Source organism: Uloborus diversus, chromosome 7 (assembly GCF_026930045.1).
Source record: "Uloborus diversus isolate 005 chromosome 7, Udiv.v.3.1, whole genome shotgun sequence".
Taxonomy (NCBI): domain Eukaryota; kingdom Metazoa; phylum Arthropoda; class Arachnida; order Araneae; family Uloboridae; genus Uloborus; species Uloborus diversus.
The window spans coordinates 148,297,485-148,315,164 of record NC_072737.1 but is presented as its reverse complement, the minus strand read 5'-3'; the positions used below and the strand labels follow the sequence as shown (position 1 = coordinate 148,315,164).

Genomic DNA, 17,680 nt, shown 5'->3' with positions numbered 1-17,680 from the left:
ATTTGTTTTATTTGCTTTAAAAATTATTTATGTTTGTCGAACTAGAACTATAATAGACTGGTATAATTTGTTTTAATTCCAACTTGATTGATCATACCTTTTTTGTATTTATTTTTAATTTAAAAAATAATTTTTTTGTAAAATTTTTGACATAAACATTTTTTTCTAAATAATGCGTGATTAAATTTCATCAGGAATTTAGTTTTAAAAACTATTACAAGGAAGGCTATACAACTATTCCAATAGGTTCAAAATTCATCATATGTGTCTCGGCGGGTTTTTCTTAAAACATAATTGGTACTTGGTAACTTGGCCGAGTAGAGAAAGGTCGAGTACTCGGTACTCGGCTACTCGGCCAAAGTGCTACTCGGTACGTCTTTAATTAATATTAAAACAAAACTATCATATGAAACCAGTTTAATGACATTTTCTTCACGTTTATTAGTTGTTTTTAGACATTTAATATTAAGGAATGCATCTTGCTGTTTCAATTTATAAATGTATAAAATCATAAAATACAATTTTGTTTCCTTTGTATTTTAAAACATAAATATGTGGTTATTAAACTTTCTTCCCATCATTCTTCAATGTTATTTCCTTCTTACAGATTCAGAGCAAAACAGCAATTTTGAAACTTAGATTTTATTCATATTTTCATTGACTATTTTAATTTTGACTTAAAACAGCTTTTTTCTTTTTTCCAAAATAATAGTAATTAATGCTGGAATGTTTAATATCATTTATGTAAAGAAAGCTGAAGAAGTAAATTATGTATAACTGTAGTTCCTATTATATGCACTAAAAAGTCATTAAAATATACATGCAAATATGCACTAAAAATACGTAAAATATGCAGTAATATTTTTTTTATTTATGTACCTTAAAGTTTTTGCATCTGAGTAGGAATTTTGTATTTTGTTCATGCTAAGTCCAAGGGCGCCCATATGCAAAATTGTAAGGAGGGGCTCAGATGCTTTCCTCATGGTTTAGCAGGATATTTTCCCCATGGAAACCGATTTCAGTGCGGATTAGAGTTATTAAAATTTGAAATTTTTAATAACTTATTCATTAACAGCTGAAGAAGAAATGTTTTTACATTTTTGCAAAGAAAAAAGTACTATAAGCAAGGAAGTTATAAATTCTAAAAGGGGCTTGAGCCCCCACTTGTCCCCCCCCCCCCCTCCATATGGGCGCCTTTGACTAAGTCAGTCCATTTAACTGTTTAACCTGTCATAAACAAGCACAGAAGAACATCTGTTATCCAAAACTCTTTTAACCAACACCTCATTTAACTGAAACCTTGTTTAACCAAAGTTAGTTTATGAGTAAGGAGCACAGATGTGCCAGCTGTGCCAATTTAGCCAAACTGCGCCAATCGCCGATCATGCACCAAATTGCTCCAAAAGACCGCTAAATGGACTTTTATGCGCCAAAATCGGAAAAACTTGTGCCAAAAGCGCGATTTTGCATGTAATGTTGCAATTCCTTCAACATATTTGGCAGTTTTTACAGATTATCATCAAGTTTGTGCATTTGGTGCTTGTTTTTACGATTCTTTTTGGACTTAGTCCTGATTTTTGGCGCATTTCAAAATCTGATTGCATTTGCTTCGTTTTAATTTATTACATGTTTCTGTTCCTTTTACTTGAAAAAAATGTGTATTGACCATTATTTTTAACCATTCTTATCTCTTGTTTTTAGAAGAAGAGGACTTGTAAGTTCGTCTTCTTGCCACGCCCACTTAAATGTTAATCCAGTTTCATCCAAATTGATTTAAGCGAATGCCATCTGTAAAAAATAATATTGCTCACCAGTTTCTAATCTTGGGGGTTTCTTGAGATTTTAGGACAGAAAATTGATCTCTAATTTTGGTTGCAGACACTTAAGATAACAAAAATAGGGGAATTCAAATGCAGATGCTCTGGGAATGAAATGCAGATATTTCAAGTTTCTCAGATTCAGGCATTTTTTCAATATTCTTAGCCTGTCTCTAAATTTTTTTATTTATTAATTTTTTTCCTTCTCATTTTTCATATTTTTTCACACATATTTTTAAATTCCTTTTCCTATGATATTTCTCAAAATCATTTTTTTCATTGTAATTTCATTATAATTTTTTAAATAAACAGTTAAAAATAAATGGTTTTAGTGTTGCCTTCGCTTGATCTTCAAATACAAATACAAAAGTGACGACCAGCAACAGGCTCTGGGCCCAGCTAGACTGGTCCTAGTCAATTTACAATCCCCAGTGAAGATCAATGGCCCTCTTAAAACTATCTGCTCCCTTGCTCATCACCACCCCTTCCGGTAAACTGTTCCAAGGTTCCACTACCCTGCTATAATAATAATTTTTCCTAATATCCATGTTAGCCTGAGATTTAAATAGCTTAAAACAATGACCCCTTGTCCTGTTTTCAGTGCTTAACTTCAGCCCCGTAACATCTTTCATTTTAATAAATTTAAACAACTGAATCATGTCCCCTCGGTCTCTTCTTTGCTTAAGACTGTACATTTTTAACCTTCTAAGCCTGGAATCATAGTCTAAGTGAGAAAGTCCATTTATTAGCCTTGTAGCTCGCCTTTGAACCCTTTCCAATACATTAATGTCTTTCTTAAGATAAGGAGACCAAAACTGAACAGCATACTCCAAATGGGGTCTTACCAAACTTCTATATAAGGGCAGAAGAACTTCTTTAGATTTGTTTGAAATAGATCTATTGATAAACCCAAGCATCTTATTGGCCTTGTTACTAGCAATGCTGCACTGTTGGCTAAACTTTAAATCCTGACTTATTAAGACCCCCAGATCAGTAACTTTGTCTGCCTGACTAATGACTGAACCTTGCAAATAATAACTTGTACACTTATTTCCATGCCCTAAATGTAGCACTTGAAATTTCCCAACATTAACAGCCATACCCCATTTATCAGCCCACTCCATAATATGATCTAGATCAGTGATTCCCAACCTGGGGGCGATCGCCAGTGGCGGCGCTAGGTGGCGGCGACGTCGGCAAATGCCGACGGCCTCGCTCAGGTAGGGCCTCGCAAAATTCTCCGAAGTAAATTCTCAGAAGTTTTAAGATAATTCCATGTCTTTGATTGAAGCTGTTATTAAATACAACAGACGCAAAAGTAATCAAAATAGTGTGTGCAGGGGAAACTGCACAGAGTCCAGCCTTAGCAAATGTTTGGCCCAATTCTGTCGGGGCCTGAGTTAAAAATATTCAATGGCAACAGCTTATTGATCAGCTAACTCTATTCCCCCCCCTTCTTTTTGCTCTTCTTTTCAGTTCTTTTCTTTTTTCTCTTGTTTCCTAAGTTCATCTAAAAGTAAGAAAATGTTCAAAATGCTGCTCCTCCAAACTCCCCCTCCCTCCACACACACACACACCGAAAGCATTATGGAGCAACTGAAATTTTGTTTCTAGATCAAACATTTCGCGATATTTCCAGCTTATAGCCCCCAAATACTCAACAACATCAAAAATTGCGTTTTTAGCTTGAATTTCAAAAATTACAATTACATATTACAAAAAATGGCCCTACAATCGCATTTTAAGGCTTGAATTTCAGAAAATATTTGGTCAAGGGTCCCCATACGGTCTTTCTTTTGCACCATAAGCAATTAGGCTTTTTAAACTACATTAACAAAAAGTTTAAGTGGAATGGCTCCTGAATATAAAATATTGCTAAAGTTTTTAGTACCATAATTTTCAAAATTTTTCGAGGGAAGAGCTCCCTTCCTTCCCGTAAAATCTTCAAAGTTTGTCTAAAATTTCGTTTTTGAAACTTTAATTTCGAGAATTTGCAGAAGATTGATTTTGACTTTTTTTTTCTTTAAGAATCGATCTGGGACAGTCCCTGATTTTAAAGTCAATAAATATGGCCTATAATTGCGTTTTTAAAGCTTCAATTTCTAGAAATTCCCACCAAGACCCCCTGTACCTTTTTTCCCTTAATATCAGCAAAGAAAGCGTAAAATGGCGTTTTTAAACTATAAATTTCTAATTTTTTCGGGGGAGAACCCCCGGACCCCCCTTTCTATCATGTAATTTTTTCCCCGTCAATATGCCGCCTCCTCCCCCCCACCACCAAAAAAACTTCTTTACTGCGCTACTAACCACGAAATGTTTTTGTCCTAGCAGTACAAAAATTAAATTCCATGAATTCAATTATTTGTCTGAGAATATTTTACGATTAAAAGGGCCCCGCAAAACTGCATCGCCGACGTCTACTTTTGCTCTCGCGCCGCCACTGGCGATCGCCCCCGAAGGGGCGATCGAACTCTTCTAGGGGGCGATAAATTTCTGGGGGGCGATAGGGGGCGACCGTATTTGGATACCTGGTAATGGGAAGTTCTTCACTTTTCAAAAACTATATTTACTAAAACAAATCGGTACACAATTCAGAAATATCTTTCAGAATACCTATGTTGTGTAATACCGAACCAAGCATATGGCACGTCAAATAAAAGAAAATAAGGCATGTATGATTTACCACTCAATCAAATCTGTTTGGATAAAAAAATTCCCAAAAGCAAAAATTATCTTTTATTTTATTGCCGTTTTCACGAGGAAGAAAACATTTTTTGTAAGGACTGTCTGACCGTTGGCGCCAGCATATATTTAACGCCTGAAAAGTGGATGGATATGTGTAGTAATGGGTTTTTGCATTTACTTATCAGTTTTCTTTCAGAATTTTGCAATCAGCGCATAAACCTCCTTACATAGTTTCCATTTCTTTGATTTAATTTAGTGAATTTCTGTTTAATTGTGCATGTTTCGTAGTGTGGAAGTCCGATATGAATTCGAAAAAGAAGTGCCGGCAATATTCAGCAGAGTATTTAAAATTTGGTTTTGTCACGGCACCGCAAAATGTGCAGTTTCCACATTGTCTTTTGTGCGATAAAACATTTTCTAGCAAATGAAGCGATGAAGCCCTCGCGAATGAAAGAGCATTTGTCAAGAGTACATGGTGACAAAGTAAATAAACCTCTTAGTTATTTTCGAGACCTCAAAACAAAAGCGGATCAACGGCCAAAGGTGGCTGAATTACTTAGAAGACGAGGGGACAGTTCTTGACAAAGGGCTTCTTGCTTCTTACAAAGTGTCTCTTTTGATAGCAAAATGTGGTATGCCTCATACGATTGGCGAATCTCTTATTCTACCGGCTGCCAAAAAAATGGTTGAAATTTTGCTTGGTGAGGGCTCCAGTAAAACGATAAGTCAATCTCTCCCTCTGAGTAACAACACAGTTTCCAGGAGAATAGATGAAATGGCTGATGATGTTGAGTGCAAATTCATAAATGTTTTGAAACAAACTAAATTTGCACTACAGATTGACGAATCAACTGTGACAGATAACAGAGCTATTTTATTAGCTTACGTAAGGTTTATTAATGAGCTGAAAGAGATAACTGAGGAAATGTTGTTCGCCAGAACTTTGATTACTGATACAAAGGGATCATCGATTTTTAAAGTGGTGATATATTATTTTGAAGAAAAAGAAATTCCATTGACAAATATAAGTGCTTGCGCAGCAGATGGTGCCCCTGCCATGGCGGGTCGTCATATTGGGTTTCTTGCACACCTTAAAAAAGAAGTGCCAGAAGTGATTACCATCCATTGTGTCATTCATCGTCAACACTTGACTGCAAAAAAATTGAGTGGTGCTTTACATGAAACCTTACAATTCGTCATCACTGCTATTGACAAGATCAAAGCTAATTCTCTCAATGATCGCTTGTTTCGAGAGCTTTTCCATGAAAATGATGAAAAATTCCGAACGCTTGCTTTTACATACGTCTGTGAGATGGCTTTCCAAAGGAAACTGTTTGCGCCGTTTGTTTGAATTATTCGACTCTGTACTCTGTAGCTGAGTTTCTCGATTTGAATTTCCTGAAGAAAAAATTTAATTTTTATTGATCACCTTGATCAGTTAAAAAAGAACATGGAATAAAGGTTTGCAGATTTGATCAACTTACAAATTCCTGACTGTATTTTAGACCCATTTAGTTTTGAAGATGTGGATGAACTGGAAAACTCTTTGCAGACAGAGTTTATGGATTTGAAGTTTGATTGTGAATCAAAAATTACTTTCACGCAATACGGTTACGAACTCTCCTGGGTGAAGCTTATGGGTACTTACCCACAACTTTGGAAAAAAGTTGAACAGCTCCTCATCTCATTCCCCTCAACATATTTAGTTGAACGAGGATTTAGCTCTGTAGTGCAGCTTCTCACGAAGCAAAGAAATATATTGGACATCTGCCTCAAAGGGGAACTCAGATTAAATCTCACTAATATAAAGCCAGACATCAAAGCTCTAACGGAGTTCCATCAAGCACAAGGCAGCCATTAAAAAGGTAAAAAAAAAACAAATCTTAACAGTTAAAATTTTCAATTTTTTCCGGATTTCAATTTAAAAAAAAAGCATGTTACTGAAAAATACTATTCTTATTTTTGCTAAGTATGTAAATGACGTTGGTTAAAGCATTTCAAATTACGTTTTTTTCTTTTTTTAGGGGGAGAAGAGGTTAAGAATAAAAAATCCAGTTTTAAAGCTAATTATTGCTTTATCATGCACTTTTTGAAGCTTTAAACTAAAAATTAGGCGTTCAGTAACATTAATCTTCACTAAAATCAGCGCCATCTAATTTGTGTTTTTAAGGGAAGAACGTGTGGGGGGAGGGGGGCGATAGGTGGAATTAAACTTCCGAAAGGGGGGATGTTCCAAAAAAAGGTTGGGAACCACTGATCTAGATCCTCTTGCAGCTGTTTTGCTTGTTCTTCATTATCTATAGTCCCCATAATTTTGACATCATCAGCAAAACAATTCATGTTCCCAGAAATATTTTTGTGAATATCGTTCATAAAAACAATGAACAAAACAGGCCCTAACACTGATCCTTGAGGAACCCCGCTTAAAACCTCACTCCAATTAGAGTAATTTCCCCTTACAACTACCCTTTGTTTCCTTGCGGTCAGCCAGTTTTTTACCCAAATGAAAGTTTTCCCTCCTATTCCTATATCAGCTAATTTGCTAAGTAGAGCAGCATGCGGTACCTTATCGAAAGCTTTTTGAAAATCAATGTAAACCACATCTACAGTCTTCTATTTATGATTCAGATTTGTCAATCAAGTAGTTCAGTATATACCATATAATCGGGATTCTAATGCTCTGATAATGAATATGTAGACATTTCAAGTTTCTCAGATTATAGCATTTTTTCCATATTCTTAGCCTGTCTTAAAATTTTTATTCATTTATTTGTTTATTTATTTTTTCACATTTTTCATATGTTTTCACACATATTTTAAAATTCCTTTTCTTTGACACCATTTCTCAAAATCATTCTTTTTTTCATTTCAACTTCATTATTAATTTTGTGATTAAGTATCAAACAGTTAAAAATAACAGGTTTTTAAGTTGCCTTTGCTTGATCTTCAGATTTGTTAATCAAGTAGTTCAGTATGTAACATATATGCCTATATATGGAGTTATGGTGATTTTGCATCCTTAATCTCCTTTTTTGTTATTTTATCATGTCACACATGTTTCTGTGTGTGAAATATACATAGTTGCTCCAAATTGATGCAAAATTTAAATTTTAAAATCAAAGCAGCAATTTGCATTTTTACTGCTCCAGGCTACTCCAAATTCACCATTTTACTGCTCCAAGCTGCTCGAAACTCATGATTTTCTTGCTCCTAAGATTGCTCCAAAAGGTGAGTTTTGGTAGGCACATCCCTGAAGGAGTTTTCATTTATTTTTTGGTAGGTAAACATTTTTTCAATGTCGGCCACTTCTACTGCAGATACAAATCATCTTTGCATTATTTCTATCATTTCTGCCCCCTCCCCTAAACCTGCTAGTATGTTTTTGGTTGTGCTGTCCCATATTGCTAATGTATAAGAAAATCATATGTCAAAATCTTTTTTTAAAAACTGGATGACTGCAGCACTATTATTCCATTTTTTAGAAATATTCATGTGCATGTGTATGTTCAACTTCGTTGCAGATAGGGTCCATGTTCTAATGTCTTTATTTAAAATAATTCTTGAATACAGTTGCTACTAATGATTAAAAAAAAGTGGTTACTAAAGTTAAAGTGTCTACTGACCACAGACAACTAACTAAAATTTTTAGGTCTATCAACTATTTAACTTTTACATGACTTTTTTTTTGGGGGGGGGGGTACCCCCGCCCCACATTAGGCATGTGACTTGAGCGCTCTGTATTGTGATAGAGTTTATTTAATCAATGTAATGGAAATTAAATCGGGACTGAAAAATTTATTTTGTTGAAACAGAGATTTCGTTGTATTGATATATTCATTACTACAGGATTTCACTGTATTTGCATATGTTTATAAATAAAAACTAACTTTAAATAGGAATTGCATTGATAATCCAAGAAATATATCAAAGGACACAACATATTTCTGTTTAGCATATTATTAGTCATTCTATTAAGGCATTGATATCTCTATTTTAGCTGTATTTTGTCAAACCTCTACCTCACAACCACTCCTTAAAAGTGATTCGGTTTCAGTTAAAAGCATTTTTGCCTGCCTTAGAGCTGTTTTATTGTACTTGATCCAAACAATTCAAAGTTTTGTTCTTTTGGATATTTCAGATTTACCACAAGTAAACACAGAAACAAATAGTAGCACATCTGAAAGTGCAAGCAGCAGACCATCTCTTCATCTTTTGCCAAAACTAGAATTTGGTAAGTAACTAAATAATTACCTTAACTATGAAACATTTTGTTTGTCTAGTTCATCTGTTTGCTATTATATAGCCAGTAGAGGGTCAAAAATTTGACTAACTTCAGATAAATGGTTGTTCAGAGATTTCAAGCCACAAAGAAATCAATTAACTTAAGCTATGTCTTAAAAGTGGAAAAATAGTAACAACAACAATAAAAGCTGAAATACTCCCAAGTTACTCCATTAGAAAATCGAATATTTTAAAATCATTTAAAAATTTTGTAATTGAAACTATTTCTTTCAGGTGTTATTTAAAAAGCTTTTGAATCCAAATGTATCTTAAATGTTGTGTTGGCAGAAGCAATTTTTAGTTGACAATGAGGTACAGAGCATTTTTTAAGTATTTTTTAGTAGGCGACACAATTTTATCATAAAGGCTGTAACTTTCCCAATAATTTTCCTCTTTTCTCAAAAAAAGTGTGCATATATTCGCCTCAAAGTGGTTTTTCTGTAGGTGCTATTTGTTCTGATGCGACTGTATAGGACTTCTGATTTAAAAAGAAACCAATATGAACCTAACCGTTGGCATAATATTAACTTCAAAAAAAGGGGGTCCAGGGTTTTCTCTGGAAAATTTTCGAATTTTTAGTTTTAAAAACGCATTTTGGACTATCTTTGCTAATGTTAGGGGAGAAGAGGTTTGTTGGTGCTCACTTGTCTATTTTTCAGAATTGTAGCTCTAAGAATACAGTTTTAGATTATCTTTTTGTTGATGTTAGAGAAAGCAGGGATTTGAGGGCCCATCCCAGGAAATTTTTCTTATTTGAAGGTCTGGCAGTTAACCCCTTTTCATAGATGATATGACTTTTTCAGGTCTTTTACACTCATGCAACCTCAAACCACTTGCAGTAAATTTTACCCTACATTTAAGGCATTCTTTATGGAATGCTTTTGCTGCATTCTTGAAACTCGAATACCTTGATTACCATATGAAACAGGGGTGCCCATCCCCCCCAAGCTCAATGGCGCAAATTCCCCCCCCCCCCCAAATTTTTTTGCTTTCGAATTGCGTTAAACATAACAGTTTTTAGAGTGTAATTTCCAGTCAAATTCACGGGAAAGAGGGGGGGGGGGGGTTAGCGCTAACAAATACCATTTGAACTGAAATGTTGTTGGATTGTTGACCCGCCCTGTCTTCCGGAATTTTAAAACGTGGACCTTGAGTAAACAAGTTTTTGCTACCCCTGAATTTTGCTACACCTTTTTTTATATGTATATATATTTCAAACGTATGAATAATTACAGGGATAACTTTCTGGCTTGGCATGGAGTCATTACTAGATGTATATAACATGAACCGTGAAACGGAAATTTATTGTCAATTAGATACGGGGTCCGGGGAGTTTCTCCCCCCGGAAAATTTTCGAAATTGTAATTTTAAAACCACAGTTCTACACGATCTCTGGTGATGTTAGGAGAATAAAAGGTTTGGTGGCACCTTCCCGGTAATTTTTCAGTATTGAAACTTAAAAAGCGCAATTGTAAATAGTCTACCGTTGTGTTAAGGAGAGCTTTCCTTTGTTTTCAAAATGATAGTTCTAAAAACGCAGTTTTAGACTATTTGTGATAATGTTAAGGAAAGAAGAGATCCTAGGGCTCGCCCCTAGAAAATTTTCAAAATTCAAGTCCTAAAAACGTTATTTATGGTTGGGGGACAAGCAGTTTTCTGAAATTGAAGTTCTAAAATCGCAATTGTAGCCGACCTTTGTGACGTTAAAAAAAAAGAGTTTTCGAAAGCTCTCCCGGAATTTTCTCGATATTGAAGCCCTAAAAACCAAATTTAAGACGTCTTTTTAATAATGTTGGCAAGAGTGGGGAGGAAGGAGAGGAGTGCTCTACTTAAATTTCCGAACTTGTAACAGTTTTGATATATCTTGATAATGTTAGTGGAAGGTGAATTTCAGTGCCATTCCCCCCACAATTTTTTGAAATTGACATTCCAAAAACGCAATTCTAGGCTTGTCTTTGATTGTGTTAAGGAAAGAGGGGGGAATCAGGGACTCTCTCTCCTATAAGTTTTTCAAAATTGCATTACTAGAAACGCAGTTTTAGATGACTCTTGATGATAGAGAGGGTGTAATTCTGGCATTTCAGTGGGGGCACTCTCCTGGAAGTTTTTCAAAATTGAAGTCGCATAGCCAAAAAAGATGGATCTCACACACCATGACAAATATTTTTCGGAAATCCTCAAAAATGGGTTCGTATATTCTGCACACATCGAAAATCATAACTCGAGAATTTTTACGAATCAAATATCCTTCTATATATATCAGACATAGGAGAACGTAAGTATGATTTACGAAAAATAATTTAAACACCTTAAGAACAGACTGTTCTACTTCATCAGCGAAAACCAACATCACTGAAAGTTTTAATAAAAATCATCTAATGATAAATTGAAACAATCAGTTTAAAAATGGTAGAGAAGATGGGAGTAAAGTGAAATGAGAGAAAAATTCTTCATAAGCTTAAGCTAGTTAATGAAGAAAATATATTAATTGTCGATTGGAGGGACTTCAAAACTAGTTCTTCACGATTGTCAAGGTGCAAATGAATCAATGAAAGATTAGAGCATTCTGGTCAGAATTATTACAAACAATAAAACATTTTTGACTTCCCTCCCTCTCATCATTGTCACACGTATTCATCATGCAAAATTGTGCTACTTCCAGAAAATTTATAAGATATTGAAAAGAAATCAAATCTTCTGATCCAGCTTTGAAAGGGACACCAACTCCATGCCATCTGTGATGCTCTTTGATTGAAAAAGAGACGCGGTCATTAAATTTTGGAAAGGAGTGCCAGGGCCGTCACTATTTCAAAAAACTGGCGGGGTGGGGAGGACGCTTTTGGCAGCCCCTTAATTTTTCAAATGAATGTTCGAATGTGCAGAGAGAGAAAAGATTTGACTCCTGGTTTAGCAGGGATAGTCATATTACTAGACTTTAGTACTAGTAATATCGTAAGGATAATATTCAGTCAGAATTAGGGGGTGTTGGAGGGCTACCTTCTTGCATTATTTCGCAATTTGAAGACATAAAAACGCAGTTTGAAACTATATTTTAAGTTTGGGAGGAAGGGGAAGGTAGTTCCAGGATAGCCTCTCCCGATAATTTTTCCTAATTTAAGTTAACAATCGTGCGTTATGTTTAATTATGTTCAGAAGAAGGAGTCCAGGGGCTCTGCCTCGGAAATTTTCAAGACTTATTTGAAAAACACAGCTTTAGACGATCTATGGTAATGTTAAGGGAGGTAGACTCGGGGTCATCATTCTATAATTTTTCAAAATGCAAACTTCAAACACGTATTCCCAATTGTGAATTATTTTTGATTGTGACACGTAAAAAGGGGGGGTAGGGGCTCTCCCCTGGGAAAATTTTGAAAATTGTAGATTGAAAAATGCAGCTTTAGACGATCTATGGTGATATTAAGGGGAGGAGAGATGCAACCCCCCCCCCCCCCCCCCCCATCGAAATTTTTTGAAATTTTGAAGTCTTAAAAACGCGATTGTAGACTTTTTTGTTAAAATTTAGTGCACCCCCAGTTTCTTGAAATCAGAGCTTCGAAAACGTAATTTAAACCAACCTTCGATGAAAGGAGGGGGGGGGGAGTTTTCAAGGAGCTCGCGACCAGAAATGGTTTGTAATTGAAGCAGTAAAAGCGAGATTTAAGACATTTTTCGATGATGTTGGCTAGAGAGAGAGAGGCATTCCCTCGAAAAACATTTCGACCCGTAGAAACCGCAGTTTTAGAAGATTTTTGTTAATGTTAATAGGTGGAGAGATTCGGGGTCCTCCCTTGGCAAATTTTCAAAATTGAAATTCAATTAAAGCAATCGTGGACGATTTATTAATACTGTTAGGAGAGTAGAGGGTTTTGGTGATCTCTCTCCCGAAAAATTTTCTAAATTGTAGCCTTAACAATGAAATTTTTGAGGATGTTTGGTAATATTTGGAGGACGACAGTTTTGGGACAACTCAGGAAGTTTTTTTTTAAATTCAAGTCCAAAAGATGAAATTTATTCGACTTTGAATGAGGATGAATGACTAATTGAGAGGGCGTTTCTCGGAGGTTACATTGGGAGCACTCTCATGGTTTTTCGAAATTGCACTCCTACTCAGGTGTAGGCCATCTTTCATGACATTAGGCTAAAAGATGGGGTATGAGAACATTTTTCCGGGATTTTTTCAAAACCTAAATTTTAAAAACTCACTTCCATGCAGCTTTAGGGACGTAAAAAGAAGGGTTTGGAGTTCCCCACTCTTCCATTCAGTTTGACTATTTCCCTCCTATCTTCATTGTCAATTTTAATTACTGATAAACATGTTGTCGTAATATTTTCTTCCAATTTTCCTTCGCCAAACACGATTATTTGCTTGGATTTTCCACAATAAAACTTTCAATTTCCCCCCTAATATTTTTGCTTTCTTGCAATACAAGCGTTTGCGGCCTTGGAAAAAGGACTTTTAACATTTTGAAAAGATGTTGTAAGTTTCTGCGATACCTTAGGTCTCTATTCCACTTCATTTTATTTTAAATATGCCACCTGCATCTCTTGATTAAGCTACGATTTACTTACGAATTTTACATTCAAAAATTTAGAAGTTTTGGTGTGAGTATTCATTACAATACATTGAATCTCTCTTTGCATTTGACTCTTATTATTTTTTTTCTCTCTATTTCAAATTTAGTTCGGCAACCCATACATTTTTCTCCACTTAGCAATGATTTTCAGGATAATATTTTTCATCAAAAAAAAAACATATAGGAATGTTTCGGCGAATCTTATCCTTTGGGCTGTTCTAATGAAGTTGTCCAATTTATTTATGTTTTTTTTTTACTGAAGAACCATGAAGCATAGTTTTGTATAACCAAGGCCGCCGAGGGACAAGGCGTGCACCATGTTAGTTTTGTCGCCTTTCCTCCTTCCATTATGCTAATTTTACTCTATGCATAATACTTTAATTTGAGCTGAGCCCATAGTTTCCGACTAGGCAGACATACCCATTCTGCGGTCTAGTGAAGAGTGTACTGTACTGTACTGAATACTTCTTTTTGGTTAATAAAAATGTTTGAAGCGTACATTTCCGCGACTCTTAATAAAAGAGAATCATGGGTGTTCCCAAATTGTATTTTAAGATTACATTTTCTATTCAAATTTTACAGAAAAAATACTTTTTGTCACTATTATTACAATTGTTCATTTATAATTACTATTTTAATTTTTTAAAACAACGAAGAATTTCCCTTTCTCTTCATTCGTTTTCATCTCTAAAATGAAACTGGCGGCCCCACTTCTGAAAAATTAAGTGGTGTAGCACCCCTCCCCCCTTTCTTGGCGACGGCCCTGAAGAGTACGTGAAAAAAGTATTATTAATGTATTTATTTCTTGTTGAATAAGTTTAAATATTTTTTTTCCCAAAATTCAAAAATTTCATGTCCTAAAAAAAAAAAAGTTCTGGAAAAAAAATCCCCCCCAAAAATTTTGATGGCGCAACTTGCGCCATAATCCTCCCCTCTGGGCACCCCTGATATGAAACACAAAACGTACATTCATCACTAAATAATTTTCTTTTTTCAATCATCTTTGCTTCATAAATGTCTTGATTTGGGCCAGTTCAATCTCATATGATTTTGTTTTGTTTTCATGAGAGGTTTTGTTTTTGATACATGAGACTAAAACTTAAATTTTTGGGGATGTCTTAATGTTGTAATACAAACTTCAATTCCTTCCTCTTTCTATTTTTTGTGCAAGAACTTTTTAAAATGGTTTTTCTTAATTACGCACTTCAGTTTCCTCTCATCTCTCGCAAATATTTTTGGTTTTTAGTTGCCATTTCAGCAGTTATTTTGAAAATTTCCATTTTTTGAATTTTGTTAGGATTTTATGTGAACAATGTAAATAATTTGCAACATAACATTGATTTTAACCGTGCCAATTTCAATTCACCATATGAAGTTTAATTAATTCAGGAATATCTCTCACACGAAACATTTCAAGACGATAAAGCAAACAAACTGAAAAAAGAAAACGGGTTTTAAATAAAATCATCTGCATTCCATCAGTGATACTACCAGTTATGAATTGGTGATAATTAAAGGAGAATTAATGTGAAGTATTCTAATATTCTGAACCACTTGAATAAATATTCCAGTACAATAGAATACCTTTATAACACCGACCTATAAAACGCAATTCTCTAAAAACTACAACTTTTCAGCAGTAACCAAAAAGTTTTGTCATTAGAAAAAATCCTTTATTCGGCCTAGAAAGCATAAAAAATTTTTTGTCAATATAGTTTTAAAGCAATAATTTTTTTAGTTATGAAATATATCTATTTGTGATTGATAATAGAATTATACAATTTGAGCTTTAATATTACCAGTGAAAACTTTTTCTGATGTGCAAATCAGGCCTGGATCTATTAATTTTGGGTCCCCCTGCAAAAAATCCCCTGGGCCTCTAACTTGGATTCCTAGGCCGCTGAGAGCCATGGGGCCCCTTTAGTGCAGTGTCCCCACCCTGTACTGCTGGTACATAGATCCAGGCCTGGTGCAATTATATTGATGTGTTCTGAATACTATTTTCTGAATTTGAAATGATCTATATCAGGATTGAACCACAGTTTAAACCAAGTGTTTTTTTTTTTTAAACCATATGTGTTTTTTCAAAATTGTTTTTTTGAAAATCGTTTTCCCATATATGTTTTCTTAATTTTTACATATCGTTTCAAAGAGTAAAATCTACTGGATGCAAAGTAGCTAGCACAGTTTTATAGATAAATTAGATTTAATTAATTTAGAAACTTGTTCTTTTTAAGGTAATGCAAGTCTGCTAAACAGTTTTCTTTTTTTCTTTTTCTTTTTTTAAAATCAACGCACTTTCCTGTTAGATATAACAAGACAGACCAAGCAAGTTTTTCTAAAATAGCCCTTTTTTATTCAATTATAACTTTTCAGTCTTTTGCATTTCAAAACAGTCCAAAAAGGATATTTCAACCGAAACGTCATTTACTACCTAATTTGCTTGATTACTTAAGATTCATTAAGATAGATTATATACCACTGAAGGGATGCGTTGTGTATATAAATTTTAACGCTAGAATATTTAAATGACAAGAGAAAAAAATAACTAAAGAAGGCCAAGTACACTTGGAGTTGGCATAAAATTGTGCCTATACCTGCTCACCTTTTGCATCCCCGATAAATGATGCAGTCAGAGCAAAAAAAGAAACTATATAAAATTATGAAAACAGAAAATATCCATATAAAACTCAGTGTACTGCCAAATTTTCACCTCACAAAATTTTTTTTTATCTCAATATTATAAAAGAAGTCTCTTGTATGAATGGTGGAAGAATCAATAAATATAAATTTTATGAGTCTTTATTATTGAAATATGTTAAAAGAGTATTTTCTTACTGAGGCTCTTAATTAATATTTTTTTCTTTGATAAAAAAAAATCCTATTCCTAAATACAACCAGGAGAAATGTCTACAATGGAAAACATATTGATTTTCTTAAAACCTTCTTATCCTGTTTCTATAATTGTTGTCGCTAATGCATTAGGTAAATAAATTACATGATTTGTAATTTTTTTAAAAAATCTTCACACAAAATATGCGTTGATCTTTTGATTTTTAAAATTCTGTTATGTACATCAGACTTGTAAATTTTTTGTAGATACTGCAAAATACTTTCCATGTTTTAGAATAAGTGATTTCAATTTTACTTTTTTTTTTAATGGCAAATAGCTATGATTATGAGGAAATTAATTTACAAGAATTTATTCTTGGTTATTTGTAATTAATAATGTCTGAATTATCACAGTAAATTATTTCTTTGATTATTTATATCCCATTCATGTAAGGCCCATTTACGTATTGTATTTTTTATAATTAAGATTTTCAAACTATATTCTCCCATCTAAATCTCTACGTTTGAGGAAATGAAAGTACAAGTTTTGGCTCTTAATTATTTAATTAATTATGAAGAAATTAGGTACAAATATGAATATTAAACATTCCTTAACAATGAATTGTTAAAATCGTCATGATTTTCCTAAAATAAAATTGTATTTGTTACAAATAGTATTTAAACCAAAAAACCCAGTTTAAACCAAAAAAAAAAAAAGAAAAACTTTTTTTTTTTCAAAAAAACGTTTTTTTTACCAACCCTGATCTTATATTAAGCAAAAATCAATATAATGCACAACTTTTAGTTCCAGGATGTGCATTATAAGTTTTCCACTGTATTTTTAGTTTTCTAATTTTTTTTCTATTAATCTCTTTAAATATGATACGTAATCAGGGGTCGATCCAGCGCCAAATTGGGGCCGCTTTGCTGCCCCTTCACAAAATTCCACATGGCAAAAGCGGCCCCATTCACAAAATTCCCCATCGCAAAAGCTGCCCTGTTCACAAAATTCCACGTCGTAAAAGCAGCCCCTTCACAAAAATTTATAAAAAGGCAGCCTTTTCACAATATTTTTTAACCGCAAATGTGTACGCATCTATGCGGAAGCCTACCCCTCTTCCACCTTCCCCCATCTTATCTTTTTGCTTGCTGCATGAGGTGTTTTTGCTTGAGAGCGTCAGAGGGGGGACGGGAGAGGGACGATTGTGATTGGTGACTTGTTTTCAGGAAAATCCTAAATTTTACTTTAATTACGCAATATATATTTATTATTAATTTGTATTGAGTTTCAAAATCCAATTCTAAAATAACTTTACTTAAAATAAAATTCTTTTATATGCTGTTTTTATATTTTTATTTCTTTGAAGATCTTTATTTACTTACATCCGCCATGGTAAACGAATTTTTCGCATTTATGATGTTTACTGTACTTTGTTAAGAGGCAAACAAATAAATTTTTTAAATATATTTATTAACATCATTAAATTGCAA

At 34.0% G+C, this 17,680-nt stretch overlaps 1 protein-coding gene across 2 annotated transcripts in view; it reads left to right on the top strand.

The window, feature by feature from the left end:
* The window catches only part of LOC129225690 (mutS protein homolog 5-like), a 90,626-nt gene that overhangs the window by 10,013 nt on the left and 62,933 nt on the right, over positions 1-17,680 (top strand). For both annotated transcript variants that reach the window (XM_054860167.1, XM_054860165.1), the window contains exon 3: positions 8,641-8,733. The gene's annotated coding sequence lies outside the window, so the exon portion shown is untranslated. The remainder of the gene's footprint in view (positions 1-8,640; positions 8,734-17,680) is intronic.